The sequence below is a fragment of the Cetorhinus maximus genome, chromosome 11 (genome assembly GCF_964194155.1).
Source record: "Cetorhinus maximus chromosome 11, sCetMax3.hap1.1, whole genome shotgun sequence".
Taxonomy (NCBI): domain Eukaryota; kingdom Metazoa; phylum Chordata; class Chondrichthyes; order Lamniformes; family Cetorhinidae; genus Cetorhinus; species Cetorhinus maximus.
The window spans coordinates 58,808,419-58,831,211 of record NC_135889.1 but is presented as its reverse complement, the minus strand read 5'-3'; positions in this window follow the sequence as shown (position 1 = coordinate 58,831,211).

The following is a 22,793-nucleotide window of genomic DNA, read 5'->3' as shown; positions in this document are numbered from 1 at the left end:
TGGCATCAAGGAGCCTTAGCAAAACTGGAGTCGATGGGAATCAGGGGGAAAATTCTCTGCTGGTTGGAGTCATACCTAGCACAAAGGAAGATGGTTGTGGTTGTTGGAGGTTAATCATCTCAGTCCCAGGACATCACTGCAGGAGTTCCTCAGGATAGTGTCCTAGTCCCAACCATCTTCAGCTGCTTCATCAATGATATTCCTTCCATCATAAGGTCAGAAGTGGGGATGTTCACTGATCATTGCACATTGTTCAGCACCATTTGCAATTCCACAGATACTGAAGCAGTCCATGTCCAAATGCAGCAAGGCCTGGACAATATCCAGGCTTGGGCTGACAAATGGCAAGTAACATTTGCACCACACAAGTGCCAGACAATGACCATCTCCAACAAGAGAGAATCTAACCCCTTGACATTCAGTGGCATTACCGTCACTGAATCCCCCACTATCAACATCCTGGGGGTTACCATAAACCAGAAACTGAACTGAACTGGCCATATAAATACTGTGACTACAAGAACAGGTCAGAGACTGGGAATCCTGGGTGAGTAACCCACTTCCTGGCTCCACAAAGTCTGTCCACCACCTACAAGGCACAAGTCAGGAATGTGATGGAATACTCCCCACTTGCCTGGATGAGTGCGGCTCCAACAACACTCAAGAAGCTTGACACCATTAAGTGGTGTCTTGGCAAAGACAAAGCAGCCCGCTTGATTGGCACCCAATCCACAAACATTCACTCCATCCACCACCAATGCACAGTAGTAGTAATGTGTACCTTATACAAGATGCGCTACAGTAACTCACTAAAGACTCCTTAGACAGCACTTTCCAATCCCATGACTGCTATCACCTAGAAGGACAAGGGCAGCAGATAGATGGGAACACCACCACCTGGAAATTCCCCTCCAAGCCACTCACCATCCTGACTTGGGAATATATCGCCGTTCCTTCACTGTTGCTGGGTCAAAATCCTGGAACTCCCTTCCTAACAGTGCTGTGGGTGTACCTACACGACAGGGACTACAGTCAAGAATGCAGCTCACCACAACCTTCTCAAGGGCAATTATGGCAATAAATGCTGCTCTAGCCAGCGATGCCCGCATCACATGAATGAATAAAAAAAATAGGAAAATGTATGGCACAGAAGGAGGCCATTCAGTCTAGTTAGTTGCTGATGTTAGTTGATGATGGCTGAGTTGCTGAGTTATATTACAAATACAAAGTTTATGGCCCAGAGCTTTCGGTTAGCGGCATGCTAGGCACATTACCACTTCCCATGAAGTTTTCTGCACCCCAATGGAACTGCCCATTTTCAGCCGGACAATCTGGCAGAAACAGAAATAGACCAGCGCAGCTTCTCCAGGGTAAGTGCAGCGAGCACAGGAGAGTCGAAGGAAGGAGAGGCCACACCCCTCTTTTTATGACAGTAGCTGCCATATTTAGGTAAGTTTTTAAAGGTCTCAAGTCTTTTAATGAATGAGTGTGGGTTAGTAAATGGATGAGTGAGTGGGTGAGTGAGTTGGTGGGTCAGTGGCTGAGTGAGTGGGTGGGTGAATGAGCAAGTGGGTGATTGAGTGAGTGGGTAGGTGGTGAATGGATGGATGAGTGGGGTGAGTACGTGAGTGGATGGGAGAGTGAATGGGAGAGTGAGTGGGAGAGTGAGTGGGAGAGAGAGTGGGAGCATGGGAGAGAGAGTGGGAATGTGAGTGGGAGCGTGAGTTCATGGGTGCTGATGGGTGGGTGGGTGAGTGGGTGAGTGGGTGGCTGAGTGAATGGGTGAGTGAGTGAATGAGTTGGTGGGTGGTGAATGGATGGATGAGTGGGTGAGCAGATGAATGGGTGAGTGGGAGAGTGAGCGGGAGAATGAATGGGATGGTGAATGGGTAAGTGGGTGACTGAGTGAGCGGGTGGGTAAATGCATGAGTTGGTGGGTGGGTGAAAGAATGTGTGAGTGAGTGGGCAAGTCTCCAAGTTTCACTGGCAGATATTAGGTTTGTCAGGTTTTAGAAATGGCTATGCTTTAACCTGTTTATTTATTATTTAATTCCAAGCTAGGATGGAGTTGGTAGTCCATAGGATAGCTATTTGGCATTTCCAACTGGATACAAGGCACATCTGATTCATGTTTCCATGGAGATGGGCTTTGGGAAGAGAAGAGTCAATAGCAAGCCATTGTAGTATCAGGTTACAGGGTTTCCCAAAATATCACTGAACCTCACACCCAAGTCAGTCTGCAAGAATCTGGGAGAGAGGGTAGGAGAATAGAGGCAGCCTGTCCTGATTCTGAAGCAGAGAAAATGCTGACCCTATTGTTCATCATGCAGAATGCAGGTGGCAGCTCATGCTCACATTGAAGAGACTGAGTTCATGAGAATCTAAAGAAGGCTGGATGATTCACCCAGCTTGGGCTAGAGAGAAGGGGCCTCCAGTGTAATCCTCACAGTGTAAATTAGTTCTGGGATGAGAAGTTACCCAGCTGGGAAAAGAAAAAGGAAACAGGCAATCAGGCCAACAGAGAATAGCTTTGGACTGGTTTTAGGAGAATTAAGTGTTCACTTGAGGGCTAGTGTAAAGTATAACTGTGGCGGGAGATTTTTAGTTGCTTTAAAAGTTAAATAAGGAAACATTTTTGTAGTTTAGAGCATAAGTTGCCTCCAAAAATAATGTTTAAACAATGTTGCTTTTAATTTTTTTATTACAATAAAAGTCTTAAAACTTGAAATCTGTTCAGTCTGTCACTGGGATACAAATATCTTTTTAAAAGTTATTAGTCTCTACAGAGATTGTAATAGTTAGTGGAAGTGTTTGATGGATTTTATTGCTATTTAAAGTTTGTGAAGTCTACTGAGAGTTATGTGGCATTTAGTGAAGGCCTTGATTCTGACTTCAAGGTTTCTGCTCAGATCACTTGCTCCTGGTCATGAGTGCTATTGTTTGTATTCCCCTTGGCCCGAAGTATGACAGGGAGAATGAGCAGAGGTGACACAGAGAAGGACAAGTTGCTTGAAGCGGGAGGCAGAGGGGGAGGGGGAGAAGGACTCTCATCTGGAGATCATTTCCACTGTTAAGGTCTCGGTAGAGACCAGTAACTGTCTTTTTTTAAAAAGAAATCCGAAAGCTAACTTATTACTAAAAGAATGAAGCCTCAAGATTCCATGCTTTACAACAGAAACATTTTTACTATACAACAAACAAAGTAAACACTAAATATTATCTTAGATAGCCTCCTATACTCTAACATCCAGGATCAGCATAATTAAACATGAATTAACAGGCAAATTGCAGTCAATTTTAAATGATAAATTACACAGTAAATAGCAAATACAACCAAGACAGATCTAACATATTGGGTCAGCAGTCCACACAGCAGATAGCTCATCAAACTCAGTCACACTCTTTCTTCCTCACATGGAATTTCAGCTCCGCTCCTTCTAAGAGCTAGGCTGACCCTCAGCCAACAGCAGCGCGCACCCAACTCGAGTCCATGGGCACAGGCTTCAGCAAAAATGGCACACATCTGCAAAATTTTCTCAACTCAATCTAGATGGTGGATCCAAAGTTATCTTCAAGTGTCAAAAACAGCTGCAGCAACCTATTCTCAGCTTCTGAATCTAGCCTCTGTCTTCTTCAGCTTGTCTGTATATAGCACTGGTCTGCTCGACTACTACCACTGAGCTTGGATGGTTCTACATCCCTTTATGTAGCCTCAACCAGTTTCAGTCTCACCAGAAGTTTAGGTTTCAACCTCAGTTTCAATTTTCATTTCCTTAGAAACTGGGAGGGTCAGTTTCCTTTCCCTGTTTCCTTTTCCGGTTTTCCTTCTCAGTTTCCGTTTTCAGTTAGGGTCTGCCTCAAAAAATACAGACTTTAAAAGCACAGATTCTATCACATCAGACAGGATATTCAGGGGGCATTTCTCCTGCCTCAACATTAGCGAGGAGCAGAAAGAACCACATCTCCACTTCAGTAAGTGGGTTCAGAGAAACCTGCGAGCAGAAATCTGTCACTGTTGCAGGCACACCTGCAGCCGCAGAGCAGGGTGAGAACAGCATTGCCAGTTGCTGTGAAAATGACCAGGGCCCTGAATATTTTTTGTGTCATATTCCTTCCAGGCTGCAGCAAATGATATTTTCAATACCTACCAATTTGCCATCCAAAGTTGTGTGAGGGAGCTCACAGAGACTTTGATGCAAAAAGAAATTAATAACTTTTAAATCTCTCTTGCCAGAGAAAAACAGGTGGGGCAAGCACATGGTTGAGGAGGAGAAGGAGAAGAGGAAGAGGAAAAAGAAGAGGCGGGTGAGAAGGGGGCAATCAATATAGCCTGCTTTCTGGCTGAGCTCTCTGTGATCAGCTCATCTGACTGCAGTACTGTGAACGCAATCCCAGATTCCCATTCTTAGGCAGTCTTATACCTTACCTTCCCTCTATTACAGACCATCATAGTGTCAAGCCCAGTGTAGGCATGAAGACGTTACAAATTTTAAAGCCATATTTTTTTTTAAGTGGACACTAAAGGCTGTTTAAGATGGTTGTAGTAATCAGATGGCAGTATTCAGCTCCAGACAGTCCAGAAACTCAAGCAAATACCTAATCACATATGGATAAACTCAACCACTTGTAAAATTCACTTTGTTAAGGGTGGGCCATCAACAGAAATGACCATAACACTCAGCATGAACAAAAGAAACATTGAAACTCAATGGGTGTTAGACGATTATGAAATGGGTTTCATCAACCTTTCATTGTATTGTGATAGCTCCTTATCCCTAATACAAATACCTTGGCTGTCGAAAACTCTAATGGTTTGAAAAGCCACAACACAGGATGTTTAAAAGCAAAGAACTGCAGATGCTGGAAATCCAAAACAAAAACAGAAACAGAAATACCTGGAAAAACTCAGCAGGTCTGGCAGCATCGGCGGAGAGGAGCACAGTTGACATTTCGAGTCCTCATGACCATTCAGCAGGACTACTGATCTAACACACCAGCTTAATTGGAAAAGGACTTTGTCTTGTAACAGGCCACATAGGTAAGGCAGCCATGTTTGTTGCCTGTTTCTAAAATAAGCAGGAGAAGCTGTTCTGGGACAGATACTATCAGAAACCCCATCTAAGACATTGAATCAGCTGCAAGACAATTAAGCAGCCATGGCAATATGCAGCTGAATCTTGAAAATGGGAGAAGGACCCTCTCCCCAACCTGTTCAAACTTCTAGATCATCTGAGAGCCAACCTCTTCGCAATTCAACTACATGAAGCCTCGCAGCTTAGTGAGAATCCTTTGCTTTTATACATAAAGCGTCACTTCATCTAAGAAAGCATAGGCCTGCCACGAAAGAGACTGAAATAATTCCAGATTGTAATTGTATTTTTTTCTTCATCTGTATCTAACTTTTGAGTGTAGGATAGTGTGTGTGAGACATCGTGTTTAAACCTCCCAGGCAAGTGTGATAGTAAAGGGATTTGGGGATCCTCATGCATGAATCCCAAAAAGCTAGCATACAATTTCAGCAGGTAATAGGTAAGGCAAATGGAATGTTGGCCTTTATTTCAGAGGGAATGGAGTATAAAAATAGGGAAGTCTTGCTAAAACAATACAAGGCACTAGTTAGACTACACCTATAATACTGTGAACAGTTTTGGTCCCCTTATCTAAGGAAAGATATACTGGCATTGGAGGCAGTCCAGAGAAGGTTCACTAGGTTGATCCCGGGTATGGAGGGATTTTCTTATGAGGAGAGGTTGAGTAGGTTGGGCCTGTACTCATTGGAGTTTAAAAGAATGAGAGGCGACCTTATTGAAGCATGTAAGATTCTCAGAGAGCTTGACAGGTTGGATGCTGAAAGGTTGTTTCCCCTTGCAGGAGGGTCTAGGACCAGGGGGCATAATCTCAGAGTAAGGGGGCGCCCATTTAAAAGATGAGGAGGAATTTCTTCTCTCAGAGGTAGTCAATCTGTGGAATTCTTTACTGCAGAGGACTGTAGAGGCTGGGTTGTTAACTATATTCAAGGTTGAGATAGACAGGTTTTTAATCAGTAAGGGAATCAAGGGTTATGGGGAAAAGGCAGGAAAGTGGAGCTGAGGATTATCAGGTCAGCAATGATCTCATTGAATGGCGGAGCAGACTTGATGGGCTGAATGGCCTACTTCTGCTCCAACGTCTTATGGTCTTATAATCTTCTTTATTTTTAAACTCACAAAAGCTTACTGCTGGAATCATTTAAATTGGGACAAATGCACTAACCTCAAATATTAAAATACTTAGATCACAGACAACAATAAAACTCACAAATTCTGTCCATGACAATAGCCACAATGAAATAATAGCCACCATAAAACCAACATTCCAAACCAACTTTATGGGAAGAATATTGTCATCGGCATGCGGGGGCGGGCCCGACATGCCGACACGTAAAATGACGCAAAATGACGTCGGGGCGTGCGTCCCAACATCATCGCACGTCATTTCGATATTACGTTAAGCGAGCGAGCGCTAGAGGTGGCTGCGCACCTGCCACTCTGTCAATGGCCTATTAAAGCCAGTAAGAAAGTAATTTACTTGATTGAAAATGCTGCCTGTCTAATCTTAAGGAAGAACCCAAGCGGCCTTCACGTTTTCCAGGAAACCTCATCCACGGGCGGGATGAGGTTTCCTGAAGGTTTTATAATTTATAAATTTCACAAACATGTCCCAGCTCATGTGACACTGTCATATGAGGGGACATGTTTAAATAATTTTTTACTTTATTATTTAAAACTTTTAATGTACTTAATCTCCAAGGCAGCTCTGTGCCTCAGGGAGATTGCTGTGCTCTTTCAGGCACACGCGCTAAAGAGCACAGGCCCTGGCTCTCCCTCCTCCCCCCGCCCGTACAGGTAGTGCTGAGTGCTACCAGCCGCGTGTTACGCTGGGCAGGCCTTAATTGGCCCACCTGCGTAAAATGGTGGTGCGCAGCCAATCACAGGCAGCAATTGGCTCCGCGCCTGCCCCCCGCTCGCTCCCACCCAGCCCGCCTGACATATCTAAGATTCTACCCTATAAATCAAACCACCCAATATTCCACTCAAAAGTCAAACATCTTCCTTAGTGCGTGTCTTGCATGTGCCTTAGCCTGTCCTAGTGCTCCTACACTGTGCTGCCCCAATGGCTGCAGCATGGCTGGTGAATGGCTGCTGGCTTTCAATGGAAAGGACCGCAGATGGCCTTGGAGGATGAGCTTGAGCAGCTCAGGCCTTTGAAGGCGTGGCTTCAGATGACACTATCTCAACAAGGGCCATAGCAGTCTGGGTTGGATGGTTAACAGGTAACAGCTAGGGTGCTGCCGGAGTGACAGTGATAGGAGGACAAATGTTGCCATCCTGAGATAAGAAAGTAGGTTTGTACCCCATGAAACCACTGCCACACTCCTGCAGTGGTGCTGCCACAAGCCTGGCAGTATGTTGGAGGACAGCTTGCTGAACTGCTATGAGACCCTGCATGCTTTTTGCACATGGCTATCTCCAGCTATAATAGCTGCAGTCCAAGCTTGCATTGTAACAATGGTCTTGCATTACTTCAATCTGACTTTCCACTCCAACACACAGGCATTGGTTGGCTGCTGCTTTTTCTGTAATGGAAGATGAGGCATTAACTATCAGATGCAGCATAATTGTTGGGTCCACAAGTGTGTGAATGGAGTTGGCCACCACTTCCATGCTGGAAAGGATGGGCCCCAAGCTCTGTGCAAGATGCTGTGCAAGGTTGTGCCGGACTCCTCCATGGCCATTGACAGTAGCAGCAGGGTTTCTGGCAGGTCTGTCAAACACCATGCTGCAGCCAATGGGGTAGCATTACATGGGAGCACCAGATCAGGCAAATGCACATAGGAGGCATGCACTAAAGGAATGCACAAGCTTGAGTAGTTGAATTTTGTATGGAATATTGGATGGTTTGATTTACAAAGTTGGTTTAAAATGATGGTTTAGCAGTGGCTTTTATTTCAGCATTGTGGCCAAGAAGATGCTATGATGGTCTGTAACAGAAAGAAGGTATGAGAGTGTTTAATAACGGGGAATTGGGATTGCATTCACCAAGCATTCTTGCCTTTTTCTGTGGACTTCCCCGCCAAAGATCTCACCTGTGTCCTCTGCATCAGAACTCATATGTGTCTTGCCCTCCAGCACCTGCACCACCCTTTCCCCTACCCTGCTGCAACCGACTCATGCCTGGTGTCACTCCACATGCAGATCCCACCTCTAAGGTTGCCTCTAAAGTATGCATAGTGTCCCTACCTGAGCTGGTGGCTGTGATTGTGAGATGAAGTGGCAGTATTCCCTCATCATCATCCTCTGTTCCTCATCCACATCTTGCTTCTGCACCACTGTCTGGCCAGGTTGCAGTTCTTGGCTATTTGAAAGGAGAAAGGTACAAGGGTTAGTTTATGCCGAGGGGTTTGCGGGGGGGATGGTGGGGTGGGGATGGGGGGTGGTGGTGGTGGCAGAAGCAAGAGGTACATACTTACATTATCGGCAGCTTGCAAATCAGAAGAGAATGGGGAATGAGGGGAAAGTTGGCTATGAGAAGAAGGATTAGGTACAAGAATACTGTCCCCTTTGATGGTTTAAGCCTGGCCACTGACCACAGTCTTAGTAGTCAACCATCTGATAATGGCTAGCACTGTCTCCTCTAGTGGGGTAAGGACATGCAGCTGTGCTTGTCCCCCACTGGTTATGTTTTTCTGCAAGAGAGAGAGAAATGCTTCAGTAAGTGCAGTGCAACCTGTTTGGGTGACATGCCTGTCATAGTTGAATAGTTGGCAATGTATGCAAGCTAAGAGTTGTGGGTGTGAGGCTTGCAGCTGTTCCTAGTGTGTCAAGGTAAGGTGAAGCTTTGAAGCTGAGTTCCTTCTTCTTCTCTGTCTTAGGCAGTCCCTCAGGATCGAGGATGACTTGCTTCCACTCTGATTCGATGGGGTCTGAGATGGCTGATAAATCCAATGCACGATCTGCAGACTCTACCACGTGTGGGGCAGGTGGTCCTTGAAGAGTTAGGTAGATGAGTTGTTTACAGGTTTGTTCGCTCTTTCTCTCTGACTTCGCCTCTGCACTTTCTGAACAAAGTCTCTCGATGTGTTCAGCGCCTTCCCAAACGAATTTCTCCATTTTAGTCAGTCATAAGTTTGGGTCTTCCATGAGTCGACGGGCATGTTTTACCTCTTCAGGGCATCCCTAAAACATTTTCGCTGTTTCCTGCGAGTCTCTTGCTGCAACTGAGTTCTGAATAGAGCAGTTGCTTCAGGAGTCTTGTGTCAGGCATACGGACAAGACATCCCGCACAGCAGAGCTGGTTTTAACCGATTAGCACCTCGATGCTGGGCAAGTTCGCTTGGGAGAGGATGCAGCTGTTGGACTGCCTTTCTTGAGTCTGGATTTGGAGGTTGCTGCGCAGGCACCATTGATAGTATTTCTCCAGTGCTTTGTGGTGCCGACTGTAGGCTATCCAAGTCACCGAAGCATATAGGAGTGCAGAATCACTGCTGCCCGGTGAGCCATGATCTTAGTCTCAGGTTTGAGATCCAGATCTTCAAATACTCTCTTCCTCAGTCAGCCGAAGGCTGAGTTGGCACATTGGAGGCACTGATGAATTTCATCATCTGCCTTCCTTTATTAAGACGAGGCTCCCAAGAGGCAGAAAGTGATTCACATTTTCCAGGATCTCGCCGATGTTCTTAATCAATGGTGGGGAGGTGTTTTGCTGTGGGAACTGGTTGGAAGAGGACCTTAGTTTTCCAGATGTTTAGCGAAAGAGGATCGACAATGACCTGGGGCTCAGTTTCTGAGTGAGCACACACACAAACGTCATCTGCATACAGACGCTCTAACGCTGAGGTGAGAGTGGTTTTGGTTTCCGAGTGTAGGTGGAACAGTTTCCTGTCTGTTCTGTAGTTTATCTCCACACCTGTGGGTAATTTGCAGGGGGTGAGGTGCAGAATTGCAGAGGGGAAAATGGAGAAGACCTTGGTGCAGTGACACAGCCTTGCTCGACCCCAGTTTTCACTGAGAATGGTTCCATTGGTGAGGATCACTGCATGCATGGCATGGTGGAATAGCCAGAGGAGTGAGCAAGCATCTCCTGCTCAGTCTTGCGGTCGCGTCATGATTATGCGCTGTGCAGCCAATTAATGGACCAATGGTGAGACTGCTGACAAATCAGAAGCCCAGGCCGGAAGTAGGGTGGTGAATAGAGTGGGCGTTGGCCAGGGAGGAGCTGCCATCAGGTGGTTTAAAGGCCTGCTGGCAGTGAGCATCAGGCCCACAGAGTGGCAGCATCAGAAGGGCAGTGAGCAGTGCAGATGTACTGAGTGAGTAACTGCTGCAGACAAAGGTGCGACCACCATTCTTGATAGCCCAAGTCTTCCTGAGGTGCTCATCATGACTGTTGATTGCCTCCACTTCCTCAACCACTGGTACAGCTAGTAAAAAGGCCATACATCAGCCTACCTGGAGCAATGGCAGAGGCACGAGCATGAGCAGCCCCACAGTTTGATGCTGACTCCCTGCATGTCCTGCTCAAGGCCATGACCAAATGACAGGAGGTCCTCCTAATGCGGAATGGGAAGAGGAGACATCCCTGCCTGACCAAGCAAGTCTGGATGGAGGTGGCAGAGGAGGTCAGTAGCCATGGGGTTGCCCATAGGACCTGGCTACACTACGGCAAAAGACTGAACAACCTTCTCCATGCTGCAAGGGTAATTGAACATCCTCAATGTTGCAGTGGGTACACACCTCCAGGAGGGGATGCATGTTCTGTGTGTTGGAGGAGTTAGCCAGGAGAGTGGCAGAGTGCACCACACACAACCACAATGACAACTCAAGGATCCTTGGCAGCCTGCAACGCTTTGGGGAGGCTAGCACATAAAGGTTGGAAAGGTTAAATGGCATGGGATGTGCGATGTGACACAGAGTGAAAAAGCACCAGAGCTTGAGGAGCCTTTACCTAAATGAACTATCTCCATGGCCCCCTCCTCCCTGTTTCACCTTCCTGTCAGCCTCTTCTGTAAGGGTGTCTCATCGCTGCACCCCTCTTCCAAATCTCACCCTTCAAGAGGAACTCTTCAGTCGCTCCCCTCAAGAATTGTGCACGAAGTGAACTCAGACCAATTACCGAATTACCGCACGTCTCAGTTTAAACTTCAGCCCCCATCTCTACACTGTATTCTTCACTTCTGCCTTTGTGCTGCTGACTTGGCCCTGCCACGATTCCATCCCCTACCCCAGTGTGGAGCTGTGCTACCAGTGTAAAACTGCTGACAATTGGATAGTTAATCCTTTCAAATACACATTAGTTGGCCTTTATCAAAAGGAGGGTATGCTTCCAATTTTATGCCCTGCTCACCTTCCATGTTATTCTGATCAGGCGTGATGATGTCAGGAAGCATATCAGACATCATGCCACCCAATTTTAGGCTGCAGCAAGAGGGATGGTAAGATTCTGCTGCCTAAAGTAATATAGAGAGATGGACAGCACAGCAGGTGGCCATTTGGTCCATCATACCCTTGATGGCCGAAAGAGAGACATCCAGCCTAATCCCAACTACTAACTCTTGATCTGTAGCCCTGTAGGTCACGGCACTTTAAATGCATATCCAATTGTTTTTTTAACCTGATGAGTGTTTCTGCCTCTATTACCCCTTCAAGCAGAGAGTTTCAAACCTCCACCACCCTCTTGGTGAAAAAGTTACTGCTCACTCTCCTGTATTTTTTTTTATTCTTTCACAGGATGGCTGTGATCGCTGGCTAGGCCAGCAGTTATTGTCCATCCCTAATTGCCCTTGAGAAGGTGGTGGTGAGCTGCCTTCTTGAACCGCTGCAGTCCATGTTCTGCAGGTACACCCACAGTGTTGTTAGGAAGGGAGTTCCAGGATTTTGACCCAGCGACAGTGAAGGAACAGTGATATATTTCCAAGTCAGGATGGTGTGTAGCTTGGAGGGGAACTTCCAGGTGGTGGTGTTCCCATGCACCTGCTGTCCTTGTCCTTCTAGGTAGTAGAGGTCGTGGGTTTGGAAGGTGGTGTTGAAGGAGCCTTGGTGAGTTGCTGCAGTGCATCTTATAGATTGTGCACATTACTGCCACTGTATATCACTGCTATATCCTGGATGGTGTCAAGCTTCTTGAGTGTTGTTGGATCTGCACTTGTCCAGGCAAGTGGAGAATATGCTATCACACTTGTATCTTATAGATGATGGACAGGTTTTGGGGAGTCAGGAGGTGAGTTACTCACTGCAGATTTCCCAGCATCTGACCTACTCTTATAGCCACAGTATTTATATGCAATTCAGTTTCTGGTCAATGGTAACCCCCAGGATGTTGATAGTGTAGGATTCAGTGATGGTAATGCCATTGAATGTCAAGGAGAGATTGTTATAAATTCTCTCTTATTGGAGATGGTCACTGTCTGGCACTTGTGTGGTGTGAATGTTACTTGTCACTTACCAGTCCAAGCCTGATGCTGTCCAGGTCTTGCTGCATATGGGCATGGGCTGCTTCAGTATCTGAGGAGTCGCCATGGTATTGAGCATTGTGAAATCATCAGCGAACATCCCCACTTCTGATCTTATGATGGAAGGAAGGTCATTGATGAAGCACCTGAAGATGGTTGGGCCTAGGATACTACCCTGAAGAACTCCTGTAGCGATGTCCTGGGACTAAGATGATTGACCTCCAACATCTTCCTTTGTTCTAGGTATGACTCCAACCAGTGAAGAACCCGCTGATTCCCATTGACTTCAGTTTTGCTAGGGCACTTTGGTGCCACACTCAGTCAAATGCTGCCTTAATGTCAATGTCAGGGACTCTCACTTCGCGTCTTGAGTTCAGCACTTTTGTTCATACTTGGACCAAGGCTGTAATGAGGTCAGGAGATGAGTGGTCCTGGCAGAACACAAACTCAGAATCAATAAGCAGGTTACTGCTGTGTTAGTGCCACTTGGTAGCACAGTCAACGACACCTTCCATCACTTTGCTGATGATCCAGAGGATATTGACGCTGTGGTAATTGGCTCAGGTGGATTTGTCCTGCTATTTGAGGGCAGGACATACCTGGGCGATTTTAAACATTACTGGATGTTTTAGCTTTACTGGAACAGCTTTGGCTAGGAGCGCAGCTAGTTCTGAAGCAAAAGTCTTCAGTGCTACTGCCAGAATGTTGTCAGGGCCCATAGCCTTTGCAATATCCAGTGCCTTCAGCCATTTCCTGATATCACATGGAGTGAATCAAATTAGCTGGAGACTGGCATCTGTGATACTGGGGATCCTTCTGCCAGTTACTTTAAATCTATGCCCCTTGGTTATCAACCTCTCTACTGAAGAAAATAGATCCTTCCCATCCACACTTTGTAGGCCCTTCATAATTGTATACACCTCAATTAAGTCTCCTCTCATCCTCTTCTGTTCCAAAGAAAACAACCCCAGCATATCCAATTTTGTTTCATAGCTAAAACTCTCCATTTCTGGCAACATTCTTGTAAATCTCCTCTGCCCAATCTAGTGCAATCGCATTCTTCTTGTAATGGGGTGACCAGAATTGTGTGCAGGATTCTAGCTGTGGTGTAACTAGTGTTTTATTTGGTTCCTAGACTCCTGCTCTTATACGCTAGCTTCTTGGACAATAAAGAAAATAATCCTATATGGCTTCTTAACCACTTTATCTAGCTGTCCTGCTATCTTTAGGGATCTCGGGAAATGCACTCCAAGATCTCTCTGTTCCTCTACACTTCTCGGAATCCCACCATTCACCTTTACCAAATTTTGTTGCCAAATTTTGATTACAAAATGGTAGCAAAGAAATGAGTGGATAACAGTATACTCTTTACTGTAGTCCAGGTAATCATTTGATTGATGTTAGTGACAATATGGTGGCTGATTTCAAGCAGCAGACAAGCTAACCTCCTAGTAAGACCGGTAGCAAGAGTTGTGCCTGCCGTTTTCCACTCGATGACTTCAATCTTCAATGTTCCCCTTGGCATTTTGTATCAATTAGAGTGATTCCACATTAATTGTCCTTCTTCAGATTTTCTGCTTTAAGTCACAAAGCATTATTAGAGCCAACTCAAAATAAGCTTTAATACCACTCCAAATACACACAAAAGAAGAAATTGGCGGGAGTCTTATTCTAGTGGGAACAGAATTCCTGGTCACCCTGCCATCAAGGATAAGATTTTGACCTTTTAAGAACGACCTGGCCCAGTTGCGTGTGTTCACCTTTATCACCAACGAAAACATGACTCCAGGTATAAAACACCTGATACCTGTCAGCAATATATTTCAATAAATAGGTCATTCCAACCAGCAGTGAATAGGCCGGTTTAACTTCCTTATTTTTCCAGCTGGTAGTTTCAACAGAAACACAGGTTCCATGATTTTTATTTCATTCATAATTCTTCAGCAATCTGACAACTTTTTGCAAGAAACAAATGCAAAAAAGGAAAATCTTTTGAAAATAAGTCAATAATTGGAAATAATGATATATCCCCGTGGCACTGAAGATAATCAACGATTGAAATGTATCATTAAACTGTAGTTTAATCATAACCATGAAGTATCCTTCTGGTTTAAATACATTTGTAAAAAAAATAATCCGGTTGGTTAATACTTTATGTTTGGATGGTTAGGTAAATTCGACAGGGAAACGTTCCATCAGACCTGGGTCAAAAGAAGTGCATTTCACTACTTCAAAGAGTTATAACTCCAGCAGTTTAAAACCACTATTTATTACCTGAACTTTACAATCAGGCATTATTAATCTTTACCTGACACTAAAGTATGTTAATATATGACCACACAGATTCAAAGGCAGAGTTCCACAAAGCTTTATCTGATGAGGCATGTCTGCCTGTCAGTTATCTTTTTGCTGACTGTAAATAAAAAAAACACTGCTAAATGGGCTGCCTAAAGTTTCACTTAAACATTAGCATTACATGCATAAACAATAGAACTACTGTAACCTGTGGGATAACAAGTACAATATTACCATAGAGAAAAGGAAAATGTTCCTCTGCCCATAATATAAAAATCTATTGTATATTACTCAAAAAAGGTGATGTACAACAGCACGATGGAAAGAATGTAAAATCTTAAAAGTAAAAAGCAGCATTTCAGAGATTGGGGCCAATGGAGAAGTGAGATCTGTTCCAGTAACACTGAAAACACTCTTCTTTTGGTAGTGTACTGCTTGAAGGTAAGCAGCAGGGGGCTCATCAGTATCAGCCTAGCATTAAAGCTGCTCTACCCATTTTAAAATGATCTTACCAGGCTCACAGGCAAAGAGCTACCTTTTTGAAATGGAGACCACAGCTTTAGTAAACAGCATCAGCCACCCTAATAATTCTTCTGTAGTTAAAGGTGCAAATATCAAAGGTGCAATTATTAAAATAGATAATACTACCTGCAGCTTTATCTAGCACCTCAAATGTTACATTACGTTTCCTAAATCCAGGCTAATAATCTACAAATGATCGAAAGAGTATGGCCTGGCAGAGACAACAGCTAAAATAAGGAACTTCTTTAATCCCTATTCTTTAATGAATAGGGGAAGTATCTTTATTTCCTGACAAGAAACACTTTTGTTCAGATATTTTTGCTGTCTTCTTGTGATAAAAAGATAAATTAATTGAAGGTAAAAAAAATTCTGACTGTGGTGTCTTAGGTCAAGACTAGTTACAAAATGAAATAGCACCAAATACACCTGCACAGTAATTACTGAATGGCTAGAGCTTGGATTTTTCTAAATAAAGGAATTTATTATTGAAAGAGAAATTGTAGCTCTAATGTCATAAGAGATGTTAAAATGTTTTACGGCTTTTTGAAATATTGAGGGGGTGGGTGTTGTATCATTAGCATAAACAGATACAATTTTCAAGCATGAAGAATACCAGAATAACATATATCATATGCAACTATAGTATTAGCTTTTTTTCTGCTAATTTAATAGACCAAATCCATCTCATGAAGTATTGAAGTGTTTAATAATGACATTTAGCTGTGCATTGATTTAAAATAGGTTAGTCCGTTAACACAGATAATTATCATCATGCATTGCTGCTGATTTGACCTGGAGCTTCTGTTAGCAGGTACTCGTTTATAGTTTCTTCTGGTAATGCATTACCTAAACAGCTATTATTCCAATCCCCCTACTTTTCTATAACTCATGATACTATTTTCCTGTTTATCATCTTAAAATACAGATCAGAAAGCAAGGGAATGCATTTATAAAGGCTATTGTGTTTGTGAAAAAGACAACTGATGCTTAAAAAAAGACTAAACGCATACTTAGAGATTTTCTTACCTTTTATTCTTGTATTTTTTTAATAATAATATCTACATTTTCTTCTGTCTGGCAGTTTGGCAGTGGGATTGGTTGTCGTTTACATCCATTACATTCTCAATGATGGTGTTTTTGTGGCCAGTTACTCTTGTGTGTTCAGATCCAATGCAAGCAGGATCAAGACAGCAAAGATTTATGGTACTGGGTCTGAACTGCACCATAGAGCTTACTCCCCCACCTCCACCCCATCTCTCTACACAGGATTTGATTTTGTGCCATGATCAATCAACTAGATATATCTGATTTCGTATTATGTACAATTAAATCTTAATATTTTATATATTTCATGCAGTTTTACAGAAGAGAATTTAAAAGTTTGAATATATATTGCTGGACTTACAGCTAGGAGACCAGTGTCAGTTGATAGTTCTAACTGAGTCTCCTGTCGTGTGAATTTTGCAAGTTTCAGCCGGGTCAATTATGGGAAGAAAGGATGAAACTGCCCAGAAATTGGGGGATTTCTAACTCATTTCAGTAGATATCTTGTTAGCACCCTGAGAAACAGCACCAGCAAAATCCATGGAATTTCCTGCATATTGGAAAATTCTCCCTCCCTTGGAAGTTGTGTAGATGTAATGGGTTAATGAGCTGATGGATAAATTAAAGCCAAAGATGACAAATAGGGTTTTGCATAAAAGGGCCTTCTTTATCAATTTTAACAGTAAGGAAAGGTCTTACCCAATTCATGAAAGTTGTTCATAAAATTCAAAGGACTTGATATCAGTAATATTCCAAATTATAAATTAGCAGCAATGCTAGAGATTCTCAGTTAATTAAATCATGTTTCTTCATTTCTTTGTAGCTCGAAGAGATTATGAAGTAGGTACCTAGTAAAGTAAATGTAAGATGGTGCCATATCTAATACATATGGGATAATAAATGGCTGACAGTAAGCTAAGCTTGAGCAGTTTATGAATGTCAGATGAACCCCAAGATTGAATTACTGCCTTAAAGTCACTGGCGGACATTTATTATTTGATGTAATATATAGTTTTTAATGTTATGCGACAGACTGAGCAGGATAGAGGCAGCATGAGGTAGATGGAAAAGTAATAAAGATGGTAGTGATCTAGGAGCTGCCAGTATACAGTATCACGTGACTAAAAACATGTAGAAGCAGTTTTTTCAAGCAGATTATAGTAAAGTGTACCCCATCCTGCATGTCATTTCTAATTATTGTACTTCCACAAAAGTGTAGCTAGAGTCAGTCGATAATGCCCTAAAATAGTAACATTATTATTTGTATGGTATGCTTATTGTTAATAAGAAATTTGTTTTGTAAATATCATTTGTACCTGTGAATCAAAGCAGTCTTTAAATCTGCTTTGAACAGGCAGTGCTGCTAAATGCCTCAATTGTTACCTCATGCACTGAAAGTTGCTCCTTCCCTTTGGCTTGTGACCAGTATTGCCTGTGCACCATCATTGACTAACTTTTCCTTTAGCAGCGGGCAGCTTCTTTGTGGAGTGAACATGTTTATTTTAGTGCTAACATACTAGGAACTCTTCCCTGCGGGTCATTTATATGGGGATTGCTGCTTATGTCTAATGGCAATCTGATATTAGTGTCAACAACAAGTAAAATATTCGGTTGTGAACCTGCATGAGGGAATCATACTGCTTGCATTGACTTCTTGAAAGCAATTATAAGTACATAGAATTACATAGATTTTTACAGCACAGAAAGCCATTCAGCCCAACAGGCCTATGTCAGTGTTTATGCTCCATCCAAGACTCAGCCCTCCTTATTTCATTTCATTCTATCAACTTATCCTCTAGTCCTTTTTCCCTTATCTGCTTAGATAATTTTTAATTACAGTGGTCAAAATAGGTTAATGTAGGCAAAACGCTTCTCACTAACCCAGTCAAACCTCAGAGGCAAAGATCAAATAAATTGCCTTCACCTGAAATATGCTTCAGTTCTGGTGTCTGCAAATCCTGCCAACCAAATCAGTGTTCCAGTATACACAGCGGCTTCACAAAATATGTGTCTACGTAAATGCCTGAATAAATACTTACTAAGTAAAACTTAATTCATCCATTAACTTAATTACCATATAATCATATTTAATTATTAGGGCTCTAAATGAATGTGTTTTGAACTGCTTTCAATTCTTCTAAACATTTCCTGCATAAAACTCCATTTTATCAAATTAAGAATCTACATATAACTCGGTTAACATTGTGTTGTAATAAGTAAAATACTTCTTCTAACAACCATACTTACTAAATTACAACCATAATTATTAAATACTCACTCATATATAACTTAGGCACATGATCAATTCTATACATATCTCTACCTACAAGTTGCATCCAGACAAATAGCAGTTATTTGGAGGTTGGGGGGGGGCATAAATCCAGTTTAAAGCAATATGTCATTTTACTACCTTTAATATTAGCTGTTAAAGCTCTGTGATTCCACATGAATCGCTTTTCTATCCTCAATCCTACTTGCAAGTCTTTAAGAATGTACATATTTCTATTATATATAGGAAAACAATGAAATACATTCCTGAAGGACATCCAAGGATTGAAGGTATTTAATTTACTGAAAACTGAAGGAGGACCATGCACAACTAAAAATCAGTGGTGTACCATCAAGCCTGAAGCTCAAAAGGTCATCCCGATACCTATACAGGCAATAGCTGTGCATGCACACAAGTCATAAAGTGGCATAATGGAATGTGTTTTCTATCGTCATCTACATTTATGGCACTATTATATTTTGCCATTTGTTTTCCTGGCATTAGTTCAATTGAAGTGGCCTAATTAATTAAGGGTTTACCTGGCATTGGCTCAATTGAAGTGGCCTAATTAGTGAATCAGTTACACATACAACTGTATTGATTGCAGACCAGAGTAACTCAAATGTTTTTCCTTATTGCACACAATTGACAGATACTATATAATGTGCCCCATCTAGATTTATCCCCTTCCCTTTGGCATCTTGCCAGAGTCATATTCTCATATATCTGGCAATGGCTTTTTCATAGTAATACGTAGTGTCCCTTTCAGCTAGCACTGCATGGGCTGTCATAAATATCTAGACCTCCTCCTGGTTATTCTTTATTTTTTTAAATGAATGTCATAAATAGAACTCTTTTGCACAAATGTCACTTATTTTGAGCATATTACCACTTCTAGTTCTAAATAACAATATTCTACTAAAACAACCATAACTACCTTCATTTATAAATGAACATATAGACAGGTCTCCTTTTAAAATGCCTCTTCCTACTCTACACTATGTAACCACCTAAATTGAGCTCAATAGCTATCCTGAGTTATCCTTCTTTAACTAGCATTTTGCAAAAGGCTTTGAAACAGCTCCTTCGCACATTATTCAGGGAAAACTACAAATTCCAAATGCAAAAAGAAAGTCTGGAATCAAAACAGAGAAAGATGGATTAACATTTCTGTTCTGATGTAAAATCAAATCCAAAATATTAACATTCGTTCCCTTTCAGACACTATTTGACTTGCTGGCTGTTGTCAGCATTTTCTGTATTTTCATTACCAACTGTCAAGGATTTGATAGGATTTTACATTTCGATAGGATATTTAGTGCAGGTAGCACAAGCAGCTGCAAATTCTGAACATATTTACATTAACAGAAAAAGGAGGACTTTTCCTACCTTAGCACAGTACTCAGTGACTTATCCTCAAATGTACAATTTAGGCCAGCTCTGCTCTTCCTAAGTATTACAAGCCCGGATAGACAGCTCAAAAGTAAAGTTATATCTTATCTTTCCCCAGATTAATAAATTATCAGTGGCTTTTTGATGTTAAAAATTGAAGCCTTTAAACCCAGCACGTGGTTTTGTCTTAGTTGAACAGAAAGAAAAGCAAAATAAGTTCTAAAAATCTATATGGTGAACGGCTTTTCACTCAAAAATGTATTACAGTATCATAAATAATATATAATATATCTGATAAAAACAAAAAACTACTGCGAATGCTGGAAATGCAAAACAAAACATATATATCTGCTTGTTCATATATTTATATATTCGCTATTCAGATTGATGCATTTCCATTGCTTCTGTCCACTGTGTGTGGCCTTGGATGCAGCTATTAACTGAAAGTTAAGGTAACCAGATTAAAGGCTTTTCAACTTAAGCAGGTTTGTTTAAGTGACATTACAATCAGTTAATGTGATGTTGTGGTGATCTTTTGCAACCTGTGGTAATTAACCTGTGAACACGGGCCTTTTAGCTGGAAAGCTGGTATTTTCATTTGTTACATTTTGTCTCTGTATTTCAATTCTATTGTAAAACAAATTAAATTGCATCAAAGGGAAAATCAGATTAAAAAAGAAAAGCAAGAGACAACAGTAGTTGAAATAAGTAGTTTGAATATTAAAAAGTAGCCTTGCGCTCAAAAATGCTATTTTAAAAAAAAACTCCCTGAAAATAGATAAAAACCAAATAACTCAGTACTTGTCAAACTAGACAGAATTATAGTAATTTTCAAAAGTTTACAAATCTTTATGATGTCTGCATGTTTTCTACTTCCCTTTTACATTTACTCCTGGTGGGGAGGCACAGTCTGGTTTGATTCCTCAGAAACTGTCTTTCTGTTGAGTAGGGAGTGCTGCTGATAAGTGATTCATGTTGGACTTACTCTCCCAAAATGTAAACAAGAACAGAGGAGTTCCTTTCACCCTGCTGTAAAAGAGCTTGAACTTTTATGACAACTTTTATGGTGTCAGATCAATCCTGCTGCTTTTGCATGAAAAGCCAGTACAGAACTGGAGCTATCTACTTAGCAGAAATTGTAAGATAAATAGACAGCAGCAGGCAGACAATTTTTTACTTTCAGGCAAAGATGTTTATTTCCACAAATGTAAAACAGTACACTGTATAATCAGTCTGTTTATGCTTAATGTGCAAAATCTCATTTTGTCCAGTGCAACCAAACTGTGTGCTTCCTATTAGCATGGCATTCCAACCTTATCAACCTGCTTACTAGACACAGGCCAGTTACCAGCCATCGGTGTCTTTGCATTTAATAGTTGAAAAGAGTAAACATGATTGTCTGCCTGAAGCACACAAGCAAACATGCCTTCTAAACACATAGAAAGTGTAATTGAAATTGTTCTGTGACTTGTCCTCTTGTTATGTATATACTTGACATAGAGGTGAAAGTTTAGACTTTAATTATATGCTGTCTAGTACATGGCACCATTTATCATGTAAAAGTGATCCTATTAGAATACTATTGAGTTGGTGACATTCCTTTACACACAAACTAATGCCCAGTTCACATGGAAGATTGAATTCCCTTCACATTTATTAGTCCAAACTGAATTCTATCTTCTGGAGTGTTTACATCTCACCTTATTCCAAACTAAAACGTCACTGAATAGTATCAGTTACTATCTGATATACCTATTGCATCGTGGAAAATAGCGTAAAATCAATAGAGGTGCCAACATTCTGCTTCTGCAAATATGAATTTTAATTTAAATCTATCTTACAATTGAAAATATGTACCATGAGGTAGGCTTTTTTCACTTTGTAGTTCAAAAGGACCTGTCCTCTTATGATGCATTTTAATTTAAAATGACTGCAAATGTACACAAAACAAATGAGCAGGTGCCCTGTAAACACGGGATTTAGAGATAATACATTCATAATAATGATCCAGAAAAAGGCACAAAATGGAGGTAAGTGCAATGAATATGTCATGTGATAATGAATTCTTCCTGAGGTTAATCCCAGCAATGAAATCACAGTAGAACTGGCTAGATCTGGATGAAAGCTTACAGACGTAACAATAAAAATGGCGCCAGGCAAGCTCCACTGTGTAGGAATGTCAAAGCCAGCTGTTAAAGATTGTGCCACTTCAGTAAGCAGACACTATTTCTGTACCGACATTCAGTAACTCTCCATTTTGCGTTGAGATATGAAGAAAAGAAACAGTATGGGAAAATCATAGCGAGAAAAGTTGCCTTCAAATCCATGAATTGTCTGCCTGTGATGTCTCTCGGAGCCTGCAATATCAACAAATAAAAACCTCTCAGCATTCTCTCACACCAATTAGAGTCGTTCATCCTGACTGGAATTGATGTGTATGTGTCTGTGGTCACACAGCTAATAGTAAGCTGTCAATTGGAAATAAATAAGAAGGTTATTTTATACTATTTTTGATCTAATCATATCTTTAAATTATTGGCAGTGCTGTAGAAAAGCCTTGCTGTCAATCTTTTACACAATAGGCTTAACATTGAGGAACAGCAAGAATTCAGACATCTAGCCATTTGGCTAATTTGCACAAGATAATGAATAAAGGTAAACCGAGATTTTATCTACAGAATCCCAGTGTCTCTATAATCTGCATTGAGTTTTTGGCCATTGGAATTTACAGAATGATATAGCATTCGGTTTATTGCTTGATGGTGGCTGAAACTCATTACAATA